This window comes from Vicugna pacos, chromosome 9 (genome assembly GCF_048564905.1).
Source record: "Vicugna pacos chromosome 9, VicPac4, whole genome shotgun sequence".
NCBI lineage: Eukaryota > Metazoa > Chordata > Mammalia > Artiodactyla > Camelidae > Vicugna > Vicugna pacos.
The window spans coordinates 68,759,059-68,777,066 of NC_132995.1; the positions used below are offsets into that span (position 1 = coordinate 68,759,059).

Consider the following 18,008-nt stretch of genomic DNA (forward strand, 5'->3'; position numbering starts at 1 on the left):
CTCTGTGGCACTTGAACTGGGTTGATATGTAGGTGAACTAAAGATGGAACAGTGAGCCAGACAGATTTAGTAACCCTTTCAGAGCCTGAGGTCTAGAGATGGGACTGAGAAATAAACAACCATAATAAATCACACTAGTGCTCTAAAAATGGAATTACAGGGAGCTTTGTGAAGCACCTGTATGGGTCTCGCAGGAGGCAGAAAAAATTATTAAAGATATGTAAGAATTAGGCCATCAAAGGGAGCAGCGGATGTTCTAGGCAGAGGAAGCAGTTGAGCAAAGGCAGTATTTATTTCAGGAAGTGAAAGAAGTTGTGTTTATACGGGATTGGCAGCTTCAATACATTGTATGTAAGAAGAAAGGGCCCCGGGGGAGGGTATATAGCTGACTGGTAGAGTGCATGCCTAGCCTGCCCGAGGTCCTGGGTTCTGGGTTATTTAGTAAACAAACAAACCTAATTACCTCCCCCCAACACAAATAAATAAATAAATAAATAGATAGATAATTTTTTTTTAAAAGAAGAAAAGGCCCAAATACAAAATAAAGAGCTCTTAAGGAAGTTGGGCTTTGTTGTAGAGTGATAGAAACAAATAAAATACCTTTGAATCAAAGAGGGGCATGGTCAGAATTGAATTCTAGAATGATCGTTTTGCTTTAGTTGGAAAAATGGATTGCAACGGAGCAAGACAGAAGGGAAGGATTCCTGCTGGAAGAGTTGTCATTCCAGAAAGGAGTGGCCTGGGGTAGGGACAACTGGGGACAGATGAAGGTAGATATGTGAAAATGACCAGGGATAAAAATAAATATATTGTTGGTAATTTATTTGGATTTGCGTGGAAGAGGGTGGTGGGGAGAGAGGTAGGGTCGGGGCAGAAAGGAGTAAAGAAACTGAGAAGGCCAGGAGTCAGGCTTCAACAGCTGCGTGAATGCTAGCGCCTTTCTCTGGGAACCCGGTGAAGGGGAGGAGGAAGAGCTCTACGTGGGATGTTCTTCGGCTGCTACTTAAGAGGTGAGTCAGCAGATGAGTTCACCATGAAGAAATGGCCAACTGGCAACTGGCTGGCAGTTATATATGTGGGTATAGCATTTAGGAGACAGTTATAGGATGTGTCAACATTATTTTTTAAATCTGTTTTATTTATTAACTCATTCTGGATTTTTTTTGCCTAAGATGACCTTTTGAACCTGACAGAACTCTTTTACTTTCTCAGGTGTGGGAGGGGGTCAAAAATGGCAAAATGCTGCCGTAACGGCAGTAAGGAGAGCCTCTAAGTGTTCACCAGCTCTGTTCCCAAGACACCTATACTTTTTCTGAAAAATGATTTTCCTGACCTCACTATGCAAAGACAGCAAACTACACTTGTTGTATAAAAAAATTGATTTCGCTCATTGTGCACTATATACATCGGCCATTTTCTCAAGACATTTCCCCACGTCAGTAAATCTGAAAAGGCTGCCACAGCAGATTACCTCGGCTAGCACGTAGCAGACGTTCATCAAATGTGGTCTGAGGGGCAGAAATGAGAAGGGGGGCCTTTCTAAGAAAGCAAGGCGGGTTCTCCAAATTCCATCAGGGAAAGAGGTTTGCAGCACAGCAGGCCTGATGGAATACTCTGCAAAGAGCTCTTGCACAAATGGAACAAAACGTAAGAGAGTGTGTGCTGATTAGTGCACAACTGCAGGCAGAACTGGAGGTCTCCTTACTCATTTCCTACTCTGGAAAGCTCTGCTGGGTGCTCTGTAACCATGAACAATTTCTTTGCCAACTGCATCAGAGGCTTTAGAAAAATATTTTTCATAAACATCTTGGTAACAGATTTCCCCCTGATGTTTGCCATATCCTTTTGGGCTTAATCAATGCTTTACTTCTGAAATTCATTTTCTGAGTTTCGGTCCATGAGCAGCACTGAAATTTAAAACCAGCCTGTAACTCCCTTATGAGAAAATGATGATGCTAGGTTTTAGACGCTTATTAATGAATCAGAACAAAAAATACTCCAAATCCAGAATCTTTCCATCTGTCTTCCCATTTACGTCTGAATCTGGACTTTGCTGCATTCTTTATGACGTTTCTGCCATCCACCTTGGAAATCATTTCTTTGTACAAATCAAGGGTGCAAAGCTCACTGGCCATATCTGAAGTCTATTTATGTACAATAAGTAAGGATTATCCTTTCTCTGAAAAATACAACTTTATCTTTTCTCTACCTCCTCTACCTTAAAATATATTTTTGCTGGACAATTTCCAACAAAAAATATAGGTTAGAATGTGTAGAAAATTACTAAGTAGTCTTCTTTACACCAGTAAAACTCTAAATTGCACTTTGCTCACAGTGTGTCTTCGTAAGAACTTAATGTCCCACTTTCTTCAGAATACAGCTATATGGGTCACTAGAAAATTGCATAATTTCAACTCATACTGAGTGTAGAGAATAGGAATTTAAAAATATAATAATAATGATACTTTAGCCACAATAATAATAATAATAATGGCTACCAGTTATTGAGAATATCCTGTAAAGTAGAATTTTGTCAAGTTCTTTGCTAGGAGGTTAACATAATTTAAAAAAATTTTAACTCCATAAAAATGCAGAGAGATAGATATTTGTTTTAATCAAATGTCCTTTTTACCCCATTGTTGCGGAAAGGTTAGCCCTTCCCAGGGTTCTAGGGCTGGGGAGCACATGACACGCGACACCTGAGAGATGAGATTGAGCATCAGTCACAAACACTCACAGCCGAGGGAGGAAGATACCACACACCCTACGGGGCCACACGGGGGGCCGCACTCAGGAACAAAGTGAACCAGGGGCTCTGAGAGACAGGCTTCGTCGAATCAAGAGGCTGAGGCGCCTGGTTCCAATGGGAGGGTGTGATTAACTTCTCTGAATAATCCTGTGGGCTGGCGGGGAACTAAGTCCACAGGGTCCCCAGAAACGGCACTTGGCCCGTTCGGTAAGGAAGCAGGCAGGGCTAGGAGACCTTACCCATGAGAGCAGAGGGGAAACTGGGCCTGGGGTACTTGAGGCCCCGCCAATTTCATCAGGTGTCAAGGCAGCACTTACTTTAAACCCTAACTTTAGACCTTATACCACCTTATACTGTAATGTTTTCTCCACATAATCAGATGTAGAACCCGAAACGCAGAGAGGATTGATAATATCCTGGGGTGACACAGGTGGCAAATGGCACAGCCAGGATGTTCGCTTAGTTTCCTTGGTTTCCAAAGATTAATTTTTTTTTGTCTTAAGTCAATATTTTGTGCTGTATTTTCAAGCTTAATCTATCTTCTTTTTGGGATATAACAGAAAATTCTGTTTAAAATCTAATCACATTGACTTTACCTTAATAAAGATAAATACCTAAATCCTGCTTAGAAATTGTGGCAGGCAGAATAATGGCCCCCTAAAGATATCTATGTCTTAACTTCTGGAACCTGTGAATACGTGACCCTTCATGACAAAGGGACTTTGAAGGTGTGATTAAGTTAAGGATCTAGAGATGGCAGATTATCCTGGAGTATCCAGACGGGCCCAGTGTAATCACATAAAAGTCCTTATAAATGAAAGAGGATGGAAAGAGAGCTACAGAAGCAGAGGTGAGAGCCGTGCAGTTTCTGGCTTGGGACCTTGAACTGAGGAATTTGGGGGGCTTCTAGTAGCTGGAAAAGGCGAAACAGCAGATTCTTCCTGAGCCTCCAGAAGAAACCAGCCCTGCCAGCACCTTGACTTTAGCCTGTGAGACCCATTTCAGAGTTTTGACCTCCAGAACCGCAGGATAATACACTCATATTGTTCCTAAACCACTCCGTTTGTGATAATTTGTTACAGCAGCTGGGGGAAACGAATACAGCAATGGTAAACATCCACACTTGCTTCAAATTTCGCTTTTACTCTCTTGCCACACTTCCGGTTTCTTCCTAGGAGATCCTGACGGTCACGAACGCTGGCCTCTGCTCCCGTGGTCTCTCGTAGATGCTTTCAGTGTCCACGTCTATTCAGCTTCTCCAAATTCTGTCCTATGTCCAGCATCCGATTCCACATTACTACTCCCCCAGTTCACCTCTTATTTCTTCCCATTCCCATTTTATTTCTGCCCTCTGCTTCCTTTAATGTGCACCTCAGGCCCTTCTGCCTTCAGCTTCTGTGTCACTGACTCCTTCATGCTCCACGCTTCTGTCCCTTTCTGGGCTGCTCCTCCCTCTCTGACCTGCTAACACTGTTATTCAACTCGGGACTTGGCTTCAGTGTATTTTCTTATATAGTCAGTACCTCTTGTTATAAAATCATGTCACAGTTTTGTAGAGTTGTATTTTACTGAATGCTTTTCCATTAAAGCCTTTCTTTCCCACTGGGCACAATCCTTATTCAAGGATGGTCCATGTCTTGTTTATAACTGTATCTTCAAAACTAAGCAAACTATCTGGTACACAGTGTATGTTCAATAAATCATTGTTGAATGAAGGAACGAATAAACACAAAGTCTCACTGGTAATTTCTATAACTCAGAAAACAATACAACCATCCTTTATTCTAATACTGAAAGAAAAATTTTCCCAAAAATCAGAATCAAGAGGACACAGAATACTATAATCAACAACATTGGTGTAATATATGGAACATATATATCTGCATTCAAGATATAGTCAACATTTATGTGTGTTCATACACAAACATGCACACACATACACATGCACACACACGTGCACACACACACAATTCCACAGAGCCATTCTTTATGATGTTTCACTATAAAGGCTACAATTTCAAACTAAAACATCATTGAGTGCTATCATTTCTACAGCTGGGCCAATAAAATATGGTAGAATTTATATCCATTACAGGCCTTACTGAATCCAAGATTTATTTCTATCAGGGCCAGCTTCATGGATACACAGCCTGAGGGGTGGCACAGGGCCCCACGCTCCGGAAGAACTGACACTCAGTTTAATGCTCTACTTTTACTGTCTTGAAATTCTTAGTAATTATTGAACAAGGAGTCTCATGTTTTCATTGTGTATTGGAAGCCACAAATGATAGAGCCAGTCCTGTTCACCATGGACGAATTCATTCCACAACGGTTTTTAAGATCCTATTGTAAGTCAAGCACCATTTATGGGAACACAAAATATGAATAAAATGATGTCCTCAGTGATGATACATATAGCTAATTACATATTTAAAAATCATTACAAAATAGCATGACAAAGTCTATAATGGAGGTAAATGAAAAGGACTGTAGAAACACTAAAGAAGGTAAAGATTCTGTCCGAGAGAACTAAGGAAGGCTTCTCAGAAGAGATCACATTTGAGCTAAGTCCTCAAGAATACATAGGAATTCTCCCGCAGGAAAGGTCATTATTAACGTAGTGATAAAATTTCTCAGTAGGTGGACAAGAAATGACAGGGTAGTAGGACCGTTACCAATTGCCTTCCCAGGTCAGAGCGTGTTTGTTTCATCACTTTCCCAAGAACCAGTCCCAGGTGCTTCCCCACAACAACCCAATTAGGAAGCAAATGGACTGCCCACTTCTTTACAGTTACAAGTTCCAGGAAGGGTGACGAACTCAGCACCGAGCGCAGGGGATCTGCTAGAATGAGCCGGCAAGGACAGAGCAGAAGGCATGGGCACCAAGCGCAGGCAATACGGAAGGCTATGCGGTACAGCTTTCTCAGCACCCGAAGTACCTTAGTCTGGACACTCGTGTGGGTCCTCCCTCCTTCCCAGAAACTTCACTGCGTTTTGCCTCTGACTCTTTGGCTTCCCTCTGGTCACTCTCTCACTTTCTCCCTCTCTTCTCACCTCCTCTTAATCTTAGGTTAACCCTTCCCTCTACCACTTTTCCAGTGTTCCTCAAAGGGAGGTCCTCCCTCTCTTCTCAAAACCTCTTCATTTTTTTCACACTATTCTTTAATGGCAGATTAAGCCCTGAGCCCAAATCATTAACAATCAAATAACTAGGTTCTCTTTTCTTCAAGGGGATAGAGGGCTTAGCATTTAAAACATCCCAGGAGATGAAGAATACTATTTGCTTCCTATCCTCCTAGGGCAGAAGATAAACTGAAGAGTTAAGCCTTCAACTGAGAGAGTCTACAGTTGGTTCATGGAGCACAGGGTGGGAGATTCTGGCTCAGGATCCTTGGGGCAGGTCTCAAGTGCTCCTGATGGGTCCATTTGGTATCAGTGTGCTCAGGACGGAAATTTTGGCTTCACCTTCTCTGAATTCTTCCCTTTTCCAAAAGCCTAAATAAGGTCAGGTTCTCATTACAGATCTAGAAGTTATGCCTCTGGGGTCTGCGTTGCCCACTTTTCTGTTCAAAGGTTTCTCTCAGGGGACATGGCAATGCCTAAACCTTGCTCAGAGAGATGTACATAAGTTTGTGATTCTGAGGAATTTTAATAAACTGGATCATTGTCAGGACTTTCCATTTCTAAGCCAAATGTCATCTCTTTATTGGAGCAAGGGAAAGAGCCCTCGCCTGGCTGTCAGGGAACTGGAAGGATGCCTGCACCCAAACAGCATATTGTTGGGTATCATTTTTGTCCAGTATTAGAATCTCCAACTTTTAACTCATTTTGATATCAGCGTTACACTGGTCTCAACAAACAATTTGGGATGTGGCCTTTTTTTTCTATTCTCCAGAAGAGTTTGTGGCAGATTAATTCTATTTCTTCCTAAATTATACATAGGTCAGAAGATACGTTATTTTAAAATGCCAATTCTCTCCCAATTGATCTAAAGATTTAGCGTAATCTCAATAAAATAAAATCCCAGCAGTGTGTGTGTGTGTGTGTGTGTGTGTGTGTGTGTGTGTGTGTAAACTGACAAGCTTATTCTGAAATTTATAAAAATAAGAAGGATCAAGGATACCCAAGGCAATCTTGAAGAACAAAGCTGGGGACTTGTATTGCCAGATCTCAGGGCTTATTCTAAAACTATAGTGATTTAGACAGTGTATTATTGATCCAAGAATAGTGTATGGTAAGGCCACACAAGATGGCTCTTCTCTTGTTTTCTGTACATCCCCTGCTTGAACAGTGCCTGCTACATCTGCACCTACTCTCATAACTGACCTGCCTACATACTTGCCCCAGGCCCCAGCTAATTGTTTACCTTTAGATCAGTTTGTTCTAGCTTTAGATCAGAACTCTCCACTATGCATATCATAGGGGCAGTGAGGGGCATGCCCCTCGGCTGGTTTCCTGATAACCAATGAACCAACCTCCCCCTTCCCTCGGGAATGAGGACTGCCTCCATGTCCTGCCCGCCTTCAGCCACACAGATGGGATGTCACTCTGGGACTCTGCTTCAGACATGTAATCTCCCCCTACCCATTAAACCACTGATGTCTCTGTTGCTGACTGTGTGCTCTTTCTTTGGTCCTGAAACTGGGCAAGTGCAGGCTTTGCAGGCCTGTGGGGTGTGGCACAACATATAGAAAAACTGATCAATAGTACAGACAGGAGGCCTCATATACAGCCCCACACATACGCATTGTTTCAGCCTGCACTCAGGCATCTAACATCTATACCTTCTGTTCCCAAGGGGAGTTGGAGAATCAGGGAAGAAGTCACTAGCCAATCTTCTTGATGCATTGGCATAGGTGGAAAAGTCAGTTTGCAGAGATACCTGAAAATCTAAGCAAAAAAAAAACCCAAAAAACCAAAAAACCAAGAACAAACCCAAGTGTGCCCAGTTGCAGACATGAAGAAGAAAATCAGTGGAAGGTCTACAGCAAACAGCTGCCTCCACATACTGTCACTCCTGCGGCTGCACTGCCAACCACGTGGTGGTGGCCGAGGGCAGCCAGAAAGGGTAGCGGTCCGAAAGAAAAGATAGGCACAGAGATGGGAAGAAAGAGGAAAGCTGGAACCCACCAGCACCCTTATGTCTTTCCATGCACATATATAAGAAGACCTCCAAAGAACAAAAGAACAATAGTAACTTCCTCCTTTTCTCCTTCCAAATCTTGTGTTCCTCTGTTAGCCAACTGTAATGGAAAACCATTCAGAGAAGGAGATTCTGGCAAAAGTGGTTCTCAGCTTAACCAAGTGAACACAGAAGAATTCACCATACATCGTTACCTGCTTTATGAAAAATTAACACTGAAGTGCAATGCAGAAAGAATGATCTTTTCAATAAATGTTTCTGGATCAATAAGCTACCACTGTGGGAAAAGAATGAATCTCGAAACCTAGCTCATACCATAAATATAATCAGTATCAGATGGATTATAGTTCTAAGTGTTAGAGGTGAAACAGAACTTTAAAAGGAATCAGAGACTGATATCTTCATAACCTTGAGGTAGGTGGAAATTTCTTAAACAGGACACAAAAAGCATTAATTACAAAGGGGAAAATTTTGGTTAAATTGACTACATTAAAATTAATAATCATTGTTCATCAAAAAACACTATTAAAATAGTGAAAATGCAAGCCATCGAATTGGAGGAGATACATGCAATATATATGTAAGGAACTCATATTCAGAATATTACAAGAACTCCTATAAATAGATAAACAAAAAGTAAATAAATAAACAAGTAAGCATATGACCCAATGGAAAACTGGGCCAAACTGTGTACAGAAACATCACAAACGTACATATCCAAATGGCCAATGTATTATTTATCTACTGCTGTGTAACAAATTACCCCCAAATGTAATGGCACAAAACAACTCAAATTTATTATATCATATTTATTTATGTCATATGCATTTATTATTCTTGTGGGTCAAGAATCTCTGCTTAATTAGGTCTTCTGACTTGGTCTATCACAAAGTTACAGACATCTTAAACTACAGTCACCTAAAGGTGAATCTACTTCTAAGTTAACTCCAGTGTTTGTTGGGAGCATTCACTTTCTACCTGGCTGTTGGACTGAAGTCTTGGGTTCCTCAGTTCTTATTCACAAGGTCTTTCCATAGGGCAGGTCACAACATAGCTGGCTTCATCAGAGGAAGCAAGCAAGATGGCAAGAATGCCAGCAAAACAAAAGCCATAGTCTTTATGACCTAATCTCAGGTGTAATATCCTGTCACTTTTGCCATAATCTTCGTATTTAAAGCAAGTCTCTACGTCACTAGCACACACACAGGGAGGCTGGTAGAGTTCACAAAGGCATGACCATCAGGACAACTAGGACACTCAAACATTGCTGATGGAAGTATAGGTTGTTGCAACCATCCTGGAAAATATTTTGGTAATATTTATTAAAGTTGAATATACACATAACCTCTGACCCAGCAATTCCATCTGTTTGCAGATGACCAAACAAAATGCATTCATGTGTTCATTCAAAGAAATATTAAAAAAAATTCAAAGCAATACTGTCCATGCCAGCCAAACCTACTTAAATGTCAATAATTAGTAAAATGCATAAATAAATTGTGTCATATTTGTACAATGAAAGTCAGTACAACAATGAGAATGAGTAAATTTCAACTATATCCAACAACATCAAATAAAACCTGAATGAAGTAAGTTAGCAAATCAAGGGCACACACCACACAATTTCATTTATATAAAGTTCAAGTCAAAGCAATCCATGTGTTAAAAGTCAGAATAGGTTACTCAAAGGGAACACAAAGGGGCTTCCTGGGTTTGGCTCAAAAACTTCCTATAACTTCCCATCTCATTCAGAACTACGAGAGCCTATATGATTGGTACCTAAACTCCTCCCACTCTCTCTCTGTCTTCAATTACTATTCTCCTCACTCACTACTCCAGGGTCCTTGGACTCTCTAATATACATCTACTTCAAGGTATTGTCTCTTATTGTTGTTATGCCTGCAGACTTCTTCCTCTAGACTTTGAAATGCCTGGCATTCTCACCTTCTTCAAGCTTTGTTCAAATGTAACCCCATTAGAGAGGACTTGCCTAATTACTCTGTGTAAGCTTGTCTTTAACTTACTTTATTATCTGCCATGCAGTTGTCAATATCTGGTATATTTATTCGTCTAATATCTGTCCTCCTCCCCTAGAGCATAAACGCCTTAAGAAGGGATTTTGTTTTCTTAATGGCTGTTTCCATGGACTCTAGAGCAGTGCCTTACATGTAGGGGCCACTCTTTAATTATTTGTTAAGTGAATAAAAAGACCAGGAAGTCTTGTAAGCAACTGAAGAATGATCACAGAAACTGAGCCAGGATGATTACAGACAGGGACCAGGGAAAATCACTAGTGTTGAGGAAACTACCCATTAGGGTCAGTGAAAAGAAAGGAGCTAGTGTTCCATGTTCAATACCTTAAGACCAAGAGGCATGGAGAAGGCAATATCCACTTGATGCAGGAGTCAATATCTCATGAGTCCATTCTGAGAAATATAAGAATAAGAACTGGTATCAGTATTTCTGGGTGGTAGTGTTCTCCCTGTAAGAAATAAATCCGAGCCTTGCTTGCATTAGGGTCATCCTCCACCATAGAAAACACCACTCAGGCTTCCTGCGTGCTTTTTATGTCAACAGAGTTTATTCCCTCTGATAAATGCCTAGTGGAAGGGTTCACAGACACCTAAAAAAAGTAATTTATGTAAACAGAAAGCAATGAAACCGGCTACACAATCAGACTTTCAAGGAGCTTGCAGTACATCAAACAAATTGTTTAATTGATTTTTGCAGCCATTAGGGTAAGACTGCTGTTTGTTTATAACTACCGTTCAGATGATTGCTTTGGTAGATGAATTTATCTACTGAAAGTGGCAGCTTTTAATCAGCTGCCACTATATAGATCATAAATAGAAACAATATGACAAACGTTACTGATGAACACTTAGTTCATAATTCTTTTTAGTCCACGTTCCTGTTTGTCTCAGGTCATTTGACTCACAGATCTGTCTAGGTCACATATGCAGCTCATATGCCCACATTAGTAGTCTTCTTTTATATTCCCATTATTTGTACTCTAAGTTTTATCTTCCTCGTTGTCTCTATGGATTAATGACCACTGACAATATTACGATGAAATGTGTTTTGTCTTGAGTTTTCAACTCCTAAGTAAATGGTGAACCCAGAGTAATGTAAGTCAATATTTAAATGCATACATCCTGTAATAACAACATTCCGTTCAACTTGGTTATTAGCACTTTATGATAGCATCTGTCTTCTAATTGTATTTTTAATGGTAGTTGGTCATGCATCTCATAATCTGGGAAAACCTAAGAGAGTGTAAATAGATAGTGAAGAGAACACATCAACATCTTTAGCTAAGTATTAATATCCACGTATAACCAGAAGGAGGTAGCACTTCAGATCTGATTTTCAAACTTCTTTTCAGGAAACCATAATGTGTGTTTAGGTGTGACACAGAAAATTATGCAGTTATTCATAATTTGGCAACTCACATGTATTTTAAGAAGTGCCTAAACACATATTTATTTAATATAACCATGTATTTGTAAATCAATAAAGGTAATATGATATAAAATATTCTTTTTCTTGCTAACAATTTAAATTCAAATAAAACCAAACATCATGAGTTAATTACATAAAATTAGGGCAAATAAGCACCATTAGGAAAAAGTAAGGGTGAAGGAGCTTATATGTAAACTACATGAAAAAAAAAACTATCTTGATTTTGTTTATTGTCCTGTTCCAAATTATTAAACTTCTAAGGTTACCAATGGAAATACCAAGCATATACAACTTGATTTGATCTTTCATTAATAAAGTCAATTTCAGTTTTAGGCCAGCAATTGCTCAAAATAAGAAAACTCTCTCTTTTTTTATAATTAACTCTTCTCAAAGAATCCATGTCTTCTCTCAAAACAAACAAACAAACTTACTTCTGGTATTTCCAACTTCCTTTTACACTTTATACATTCGTTCATTATTTCGTTTATTGAGAATCTAACAAGCACTTCATCTTAGCATGTATTTCTCATGCTGCCACGTTCCTGATGTCCATCATGGTACATAGGAACTGCCCAAAGTTCTTTATTTCAAGCTCCCAAACATCTTTCTTTTTCCCTAAAGCATTCTTGGTTTTCAAATTTCTGTTTTCTTCCCTTTGTCCCATCTCACTATGGACAAGGCAGCCATTTTCCTTAATGGTTCTAGCTGAGGAAATGCAGGCAAAAAATCTGCTTATGCTAATGGGCACTAAAGGGAGAGTGAATAAATTATTGGACCCCCAATCATACCCTACATACCTCCTGCTTACAATTTCCCTTTGAGAGTTAAAACAAACACTCTGGAATTTGGTGCGCTTGCCAACAAAATGATAGTGATAGGCAGGGAATTAGAAACTTGAATAGACCCTGTCCTGCAGCACAATCAAATCCTATGATGTGGGTACATTCTACCACTTTCGTCATTGGTTGAAGGCTACCACTGGAACCATGCTCTCTCCTTGGAGGCCGGTATGCTCCTACAACCAGAAAAAGTGCCCCAGAGTAGAGTCTCAGGTGTTAACAGCGATCAGCCTTCCGCAGGCAGAGTTTAGGGCTGTGAGAGGGAGGAAACCAACAGCAGCTGTTCTATGAGGGAAGGCTGGTTAGAAAGATGAACAGTCTCCCCATCGTCTTCTCCCATACTCAAGCTTTCACAAGTAGGAGTAAGTCAGCAAACCTAATGCATCGCCAATATTATTCCAACAAATCACCATTACCTTCATCCAAAAATATTTATGGAGTCCTCTGTGCAAATCTCTGGGTGGAAGAACATACAGGAATAGAGAGATAGTACAGGTCTTCTAGAAAATTACTAGTAAGAGAAGGTGATAAAAATAAATACAAAAGAATAAATGAATTAATAACAACACAAGATAATGTGTAGTATATAGCCTAGGTATTATTAATTCACAGACATTTTAGCAACAACGAATCTCTGATATTCTTCAGTGTATTTCCATTGTTGAGTCACATAGAGGTTAAGTGAGTTGTTCAATGCTGCATGACTTAAAATTGGCACCAAAACTCCTAATATTGACAATAAGTGTTGGAAGTAATTTAAAAAAGTAACTTGGCCAATATAAAGGCAAGACAGGAAAAGAAGTCATTATTTCTCTTTCAATACGTTCACCGTTTTATGTTTAACCCCCAGAATCAATGGCAGTGGGTGAGTCTGCATTCATCCTGTGAAAACAATCTTTAGTGGAGTAAAAATGAGCCCTGTGTTTTGCTGCTGTCAGGTTTCACAATGACGAGCAGCAGGAAACCTGTTTTGAACATGCCATGATCCATTTCACTGGTCAGAACAACCAGTCATCATGTAACGAGGTTCTGAAATCATCTGGCTCAGCTTTTTATTCTTCATTTATTAAATGAATTTGGGAAATTCTCACAGAAATGCATTCGCGAAAAGATTTTAAAAATTAAAAGACTTTTCAGCTTTGAAATGGACAGTCTTGCCTATGAGAAACCATATACTCTTACTCAAAGGTTCATAGGAGAAAATAGCCAATTCTTGGAAAGATAAAGAGAGCAGTGAGGTCTGTTAGGAGGATGTCACTAAAATGGAAACTAGGGGAACAATGATTTTAAAAAACCCGTAAGTTCTCAGGTAAGGACATGAAAATTCCATTCCCTGTCACAATACTGCTAATTTTGTCACGATGGAAAGTACCAAGTACATAGACCACTTCAGAGTCACCAAGATCTCCCCTTTGAAAACCTTCAAGAAAGACAAAAAATAATTATTGACCTATAAGAATGGTCAATTGATTTCTTCCAAAGGACCAACAGAAACCAAGTAGACACTGATTCATTAAGAAATGTTTAAAGCTCATACATTATCAACATGGATAGTAGTGGTAGGCAGATATTAGAGAAATGAATAGAGGATGAAATCACAAAACATTCAGAAATGTATAAAGTGGTAAAAACATGCTGTGATAAAAAGTAAAAACTATCCAGTACGCTCTTCTAAAGGATGGATCTTTTCAGGTAAATGTGGTAGAAATTTTCTAAGATAATAATAATTTCAGTGAAGTGAATTATTGAGTATTAGCAAATCCCAAATGTGTTTGAAATTTGTGGTACATAAAGTCTTCTCACATACAGAAATCCAGTGGAGACAGAGGACTGTGGAGGGGCTGGGCAAGGAGGGAGTCTGGTTAGGAACAAGTAACCAAGTGCCTTATTGAAAAGAATTTGCATTCCTTTAATTTAGCCAAGTGCTTGGTTTATAGCTGGTATCAATACATATTTGCTGTAGAAAACGAGAAAGAAGAGAGAAATTTACTTTCCAGACAGAATCTAAACTGATGAGGTAATCAAGAGAAGACTGTAATGAATTTAGGAATAAGGAAGAACTGATCCATTAATATATAAAAGTCTGTATTAGGGTCATGAATGTTTAGAAGAGAAATTTGCTTGAGGAAATGTTGGAAACATTTTGAGTCTTCATCTGAATTTAGAATTACATAGCATCAAGATGGACAAAATTAAGCCTTTCTTTTGTAGGGCACAAGAGGGAAATTACTTTATGAACTTTCACTTGGGAATTTCCTTTTTTAATTATACAAAAAAATTATACAATGTGAGTTCAAGCAGTCTCTCAAAGCTTTAGCCACATCTCAATTAAATAGCACGGGGAGTTGCATAAGGAACCCAGCTAGAAATGAAAACAAGTATGTAAAAGCAACTTTGATCAAATTAAGATTTGCATCCAAAGTAGAATATAAAAAGTAAATGGGAAAAAATGATTCTTGTCTTTTACTATTTTGTCAACTTAACTTGGCTCTCATGCCCAGCTCATTAATTACGTAGTACCATCATGATTTGGGTGAAATACGGTAGCTGTGAGTTTTTGTCTGCCCGGCAATTATCTTTCTATAACTGGGAACAATATGCTCTCTTTTCTTTTCAGGAACCATATAAATAACAGTACCCTCTACGTCCTGAGTTAAGGCAGAGGTATTTGGCATTGTACTGCCTATCAACACACCCTCTTCCTCTGGCCAGGAAGACGCACATGGTCTAAACAAGGTCTATAGGAATCAGGAATTTTTTAGAATTCACCTGACAGAAAGGGTGCTCCAGTGACATTGGTTAAAAGAATGTCAGGCAACAGAATAAATAAGCTAGTGGGAATAAGCTAGACCTGTTTCTTCCCTTTAGGGTCGTGACGCTAGACTATCACCTGGGGCTGCTCCAGCCTTTACTTTCTTACTAGAAGGAGCTCATCATCAGTAGGCGATAATGATGCTGAGGTCAAAGGCAGAGACGAGTGTAACCAAGAGATGAATAAAGAGAGATACATTCATGAAACCCTCCTGGAATTTCCGGTTTTGAGACTAAAAAATTTTCTTTTCGGTGAACTTGATCCAAGCTTCTATCGCTTGCCCAAGGAAGCTCAGGGTAAATATCACAATCTTTGGTAGAGCTTTAACAGACCCCCAGCAGAAATGCAGATGATCAAACAATCATTAGAGATTTCAGTGAAATGTATTTCATTACAGATGTAAATAAAATTTGAAATTGCTGTTGGAATAAGCAAAAAATTTTGCTCATGGTGCACTTCCAATTCATAGCTGCTTTCACATGAAGCCTAATAATACTACTTTAGGAGAAAGATAATATTAAGTCCATATATACTGCATGCCCTGCATAATATAGGAGCTTCTAAAAGGCTAGATGTTTACTATTTCAGTTTCATGATTTAAGACTTTCATATTGTATTAGAAACATTTACAATTTATTAGCAACTGCCTCTTGCATTTCCTATTTTCTTATTGCTTTGAGGAGGCTATTTTAAATTTAGTATTCATTGATGCGTTTCATCTTATGGATATTAAGTCTCAGAATCATAAGTTCAGGTTCCCACATGGCTGCAAAAGAGGCTTTACTCCATGGGAAGCTTAAGAGTGTCTTAAAATGTCATAATGGTGAAACTAATTCTTCTTGTCAGCCTTTGGGAATCAAGCCACAACTGTAAATTATTCCTCAACCTGTAGAAGATGAGCAGGAAGAAAATACTTCAACTGTAATTCAACATCCATACAATAAATATTTATGGAGTTCACCAAGACAGAAACATTGTTCTAAGTTCTAGAGATAAAAAAAAAAATGAAGAAGGCAGAAAGAATCCTGATATGATAATTGGAGACAGAGATAATAAAGCAAACAAATGAAGGAGACAATTTCAGATAGAGCTAACAAAGTACACATAGAGTTTAAAAGGTATTGTATCGGAAAATGGCTGAGCTAGGGAAATCCATGCTGGGGAGATAATGTTGCACCTGAGATCTGAATGAAAGTTACTGGACATATGAAAACCTGGGAGATGAGCTTTCTGAGCAAAGGGAACTAGATGTGCAGGTGTTCTAGGAGTCGTGTATCTGAGATTCAAGAAGAGTAGATGGATACCCAGTGTGGCTGGAGTGTGGGGAGCAAGAGGAAGAGTGGTAGGTAGTGAGGTTGGAGAGCTCTGTGGGCACTGCTAAGTTTGGGGAACCACTGAGGAGTTTTAGACGAGGAATGGCATGATCTAATGTCTCTTTCAGAAAGGTCACTGGCTTGGGCGGGAGGCTGGACAGTAGGACTCAAGATTAGAATGAGAGATACCAGTAGGAAACTATTATGATTGTCCAGGGGAGACATGATGGTAGCTTGGGCTAAAAGGTTGAAATGAAGAGAAAAGAATCCTTCACGAAGTAGAGACTGTAGGATTTATAAGAGTAGGTGGAGAAAAAAGAGGAATCAAGGCATCTCATACCTACATCTGATGATTAACTTTAAGATATGACTCTAGATAACGTGGTGTACTTACCAAATCTCTAAATTGAACTAAATTGTTGAATTTGCTCTCATTTTCAGGACTCTGACTGTCATAAAGTAAAAGTGACTAAGCCTCTAAAATAAAGAATGTAATTTATGATATGATCAAATTTCCTCTGCAAGAAAAATAATCACTTTTAAAAGCATTGTTGGGGAGAACCTGATGATGGGCATGTGAATATTTAGGTCTTTAAGCTGACAACCTTATACAACCTTATACAGAAATCCCCTTATGAACTCCTTCAGACCTTCTCTCTGCATCACTTAATACAATCTTAAATTATTTCTCATTTTCATGTATGAGATGTGTATCTAATTAAGTTAGAAGCTTATGCTCCTTTATATCCTCTCCATAGTATAACACATGTTTTTCTCACAACAATGGCTCAATAAATATTTTCCAGTATACAAATCACTTCCTCTTGGAGAAATGTCTTCCTCATCTTCAGTTTTTTATAGTTTATTCATTCTCCCTGTGCCATTAATCAACAACGCCTGCATATGGCTTCTCTGCCACCTCCTCGGTCCTCTGAGAGCATCTCACCCTCACCAATTTCAACTCTTTTCTCTTTAGCATTGTAGTTCCTGGGCCAGAGTGGCAAGGCAATTGGTCCCTCCAACACTAATAGAACTTCATGTCCCATATTCTAAAAGTGGACATCCTAACGGACAAAGAGAATCTTAATGTTTTACTCCCCTGGGTAAACACTGAAATCCCTTTGTAGATGTTGAATATTTTATTCTCCTGTACAAATTCTATAACCCTTTAAAAGTTCCTTAATGTTTTACTGGACAACAATGGTGACCACATGACTTTTCAAATGCTATATTTCAAATTTGGAATTTCTGTAATTTTTTTTCAAATAGCTCAAAGCTCACTAAGGAATGACAGAATCCACCTTCCTTCTGCTACTGACCATTTACCATATCTCAGCTCCCCAACCCAAGTGTATGAAGCACCTCCCTTCCTGCAGCCCATGAGACAAATCTGGAGGAGGGCCATTCATACTTAAGTGTAAAAGGAAGCCTGAAATTCTGATGTGTTTAAGAAGCAGTGTGTGACATCCTGCAGAGCCTGGCTAGTGGGTACTCCATTCCTTCCTTCCTTCTTGCAATGCATTTCTATCAACAGCATAATCTTTTAAAACTTTGTGGTGTTTTTCACAATATCTCATTTTCCCTACTGAACTATAAACTCCTAGGCCAGTGCTAATAACCTCCACAGGGCGTTTGGAAAAGATTTGTTTAATAAATTATTGCATGCACTTAATTAACAAACAAATCAATG

The 18,008-nt window shown here is 39.2% G+C and overlaps 1 long non-coding RNA gene across 4 annotated transcripts in view; it reads right to left on the reverse strand.

Annotated features, from left to right (window-relative positions):
* The window catches only part of LOC140698284 (uncharacterized), a 249,092-nt gene that overhangs the window by 159,520 nt on the left and 71,564 nt on the right, over positions 1-18,008 (reverse strand). For 3 of the 4 annotated variants that reach the window (XR_012075961.1, XR_012075959.1, XR_012075960.1), the window contains exon 2: positions 10,250-10,318. The exons of the other annotated variant lie outside the window; for it this stretch is intronic. This is a non-coding gene — a long non-coding RNA (uncharacterized lncRNA). The remainder of the gene's footprint in view (positions 1-10,249; positions 10,319-18,008) is intronic. 4 annotated transcript variants of the gene reach the window in all.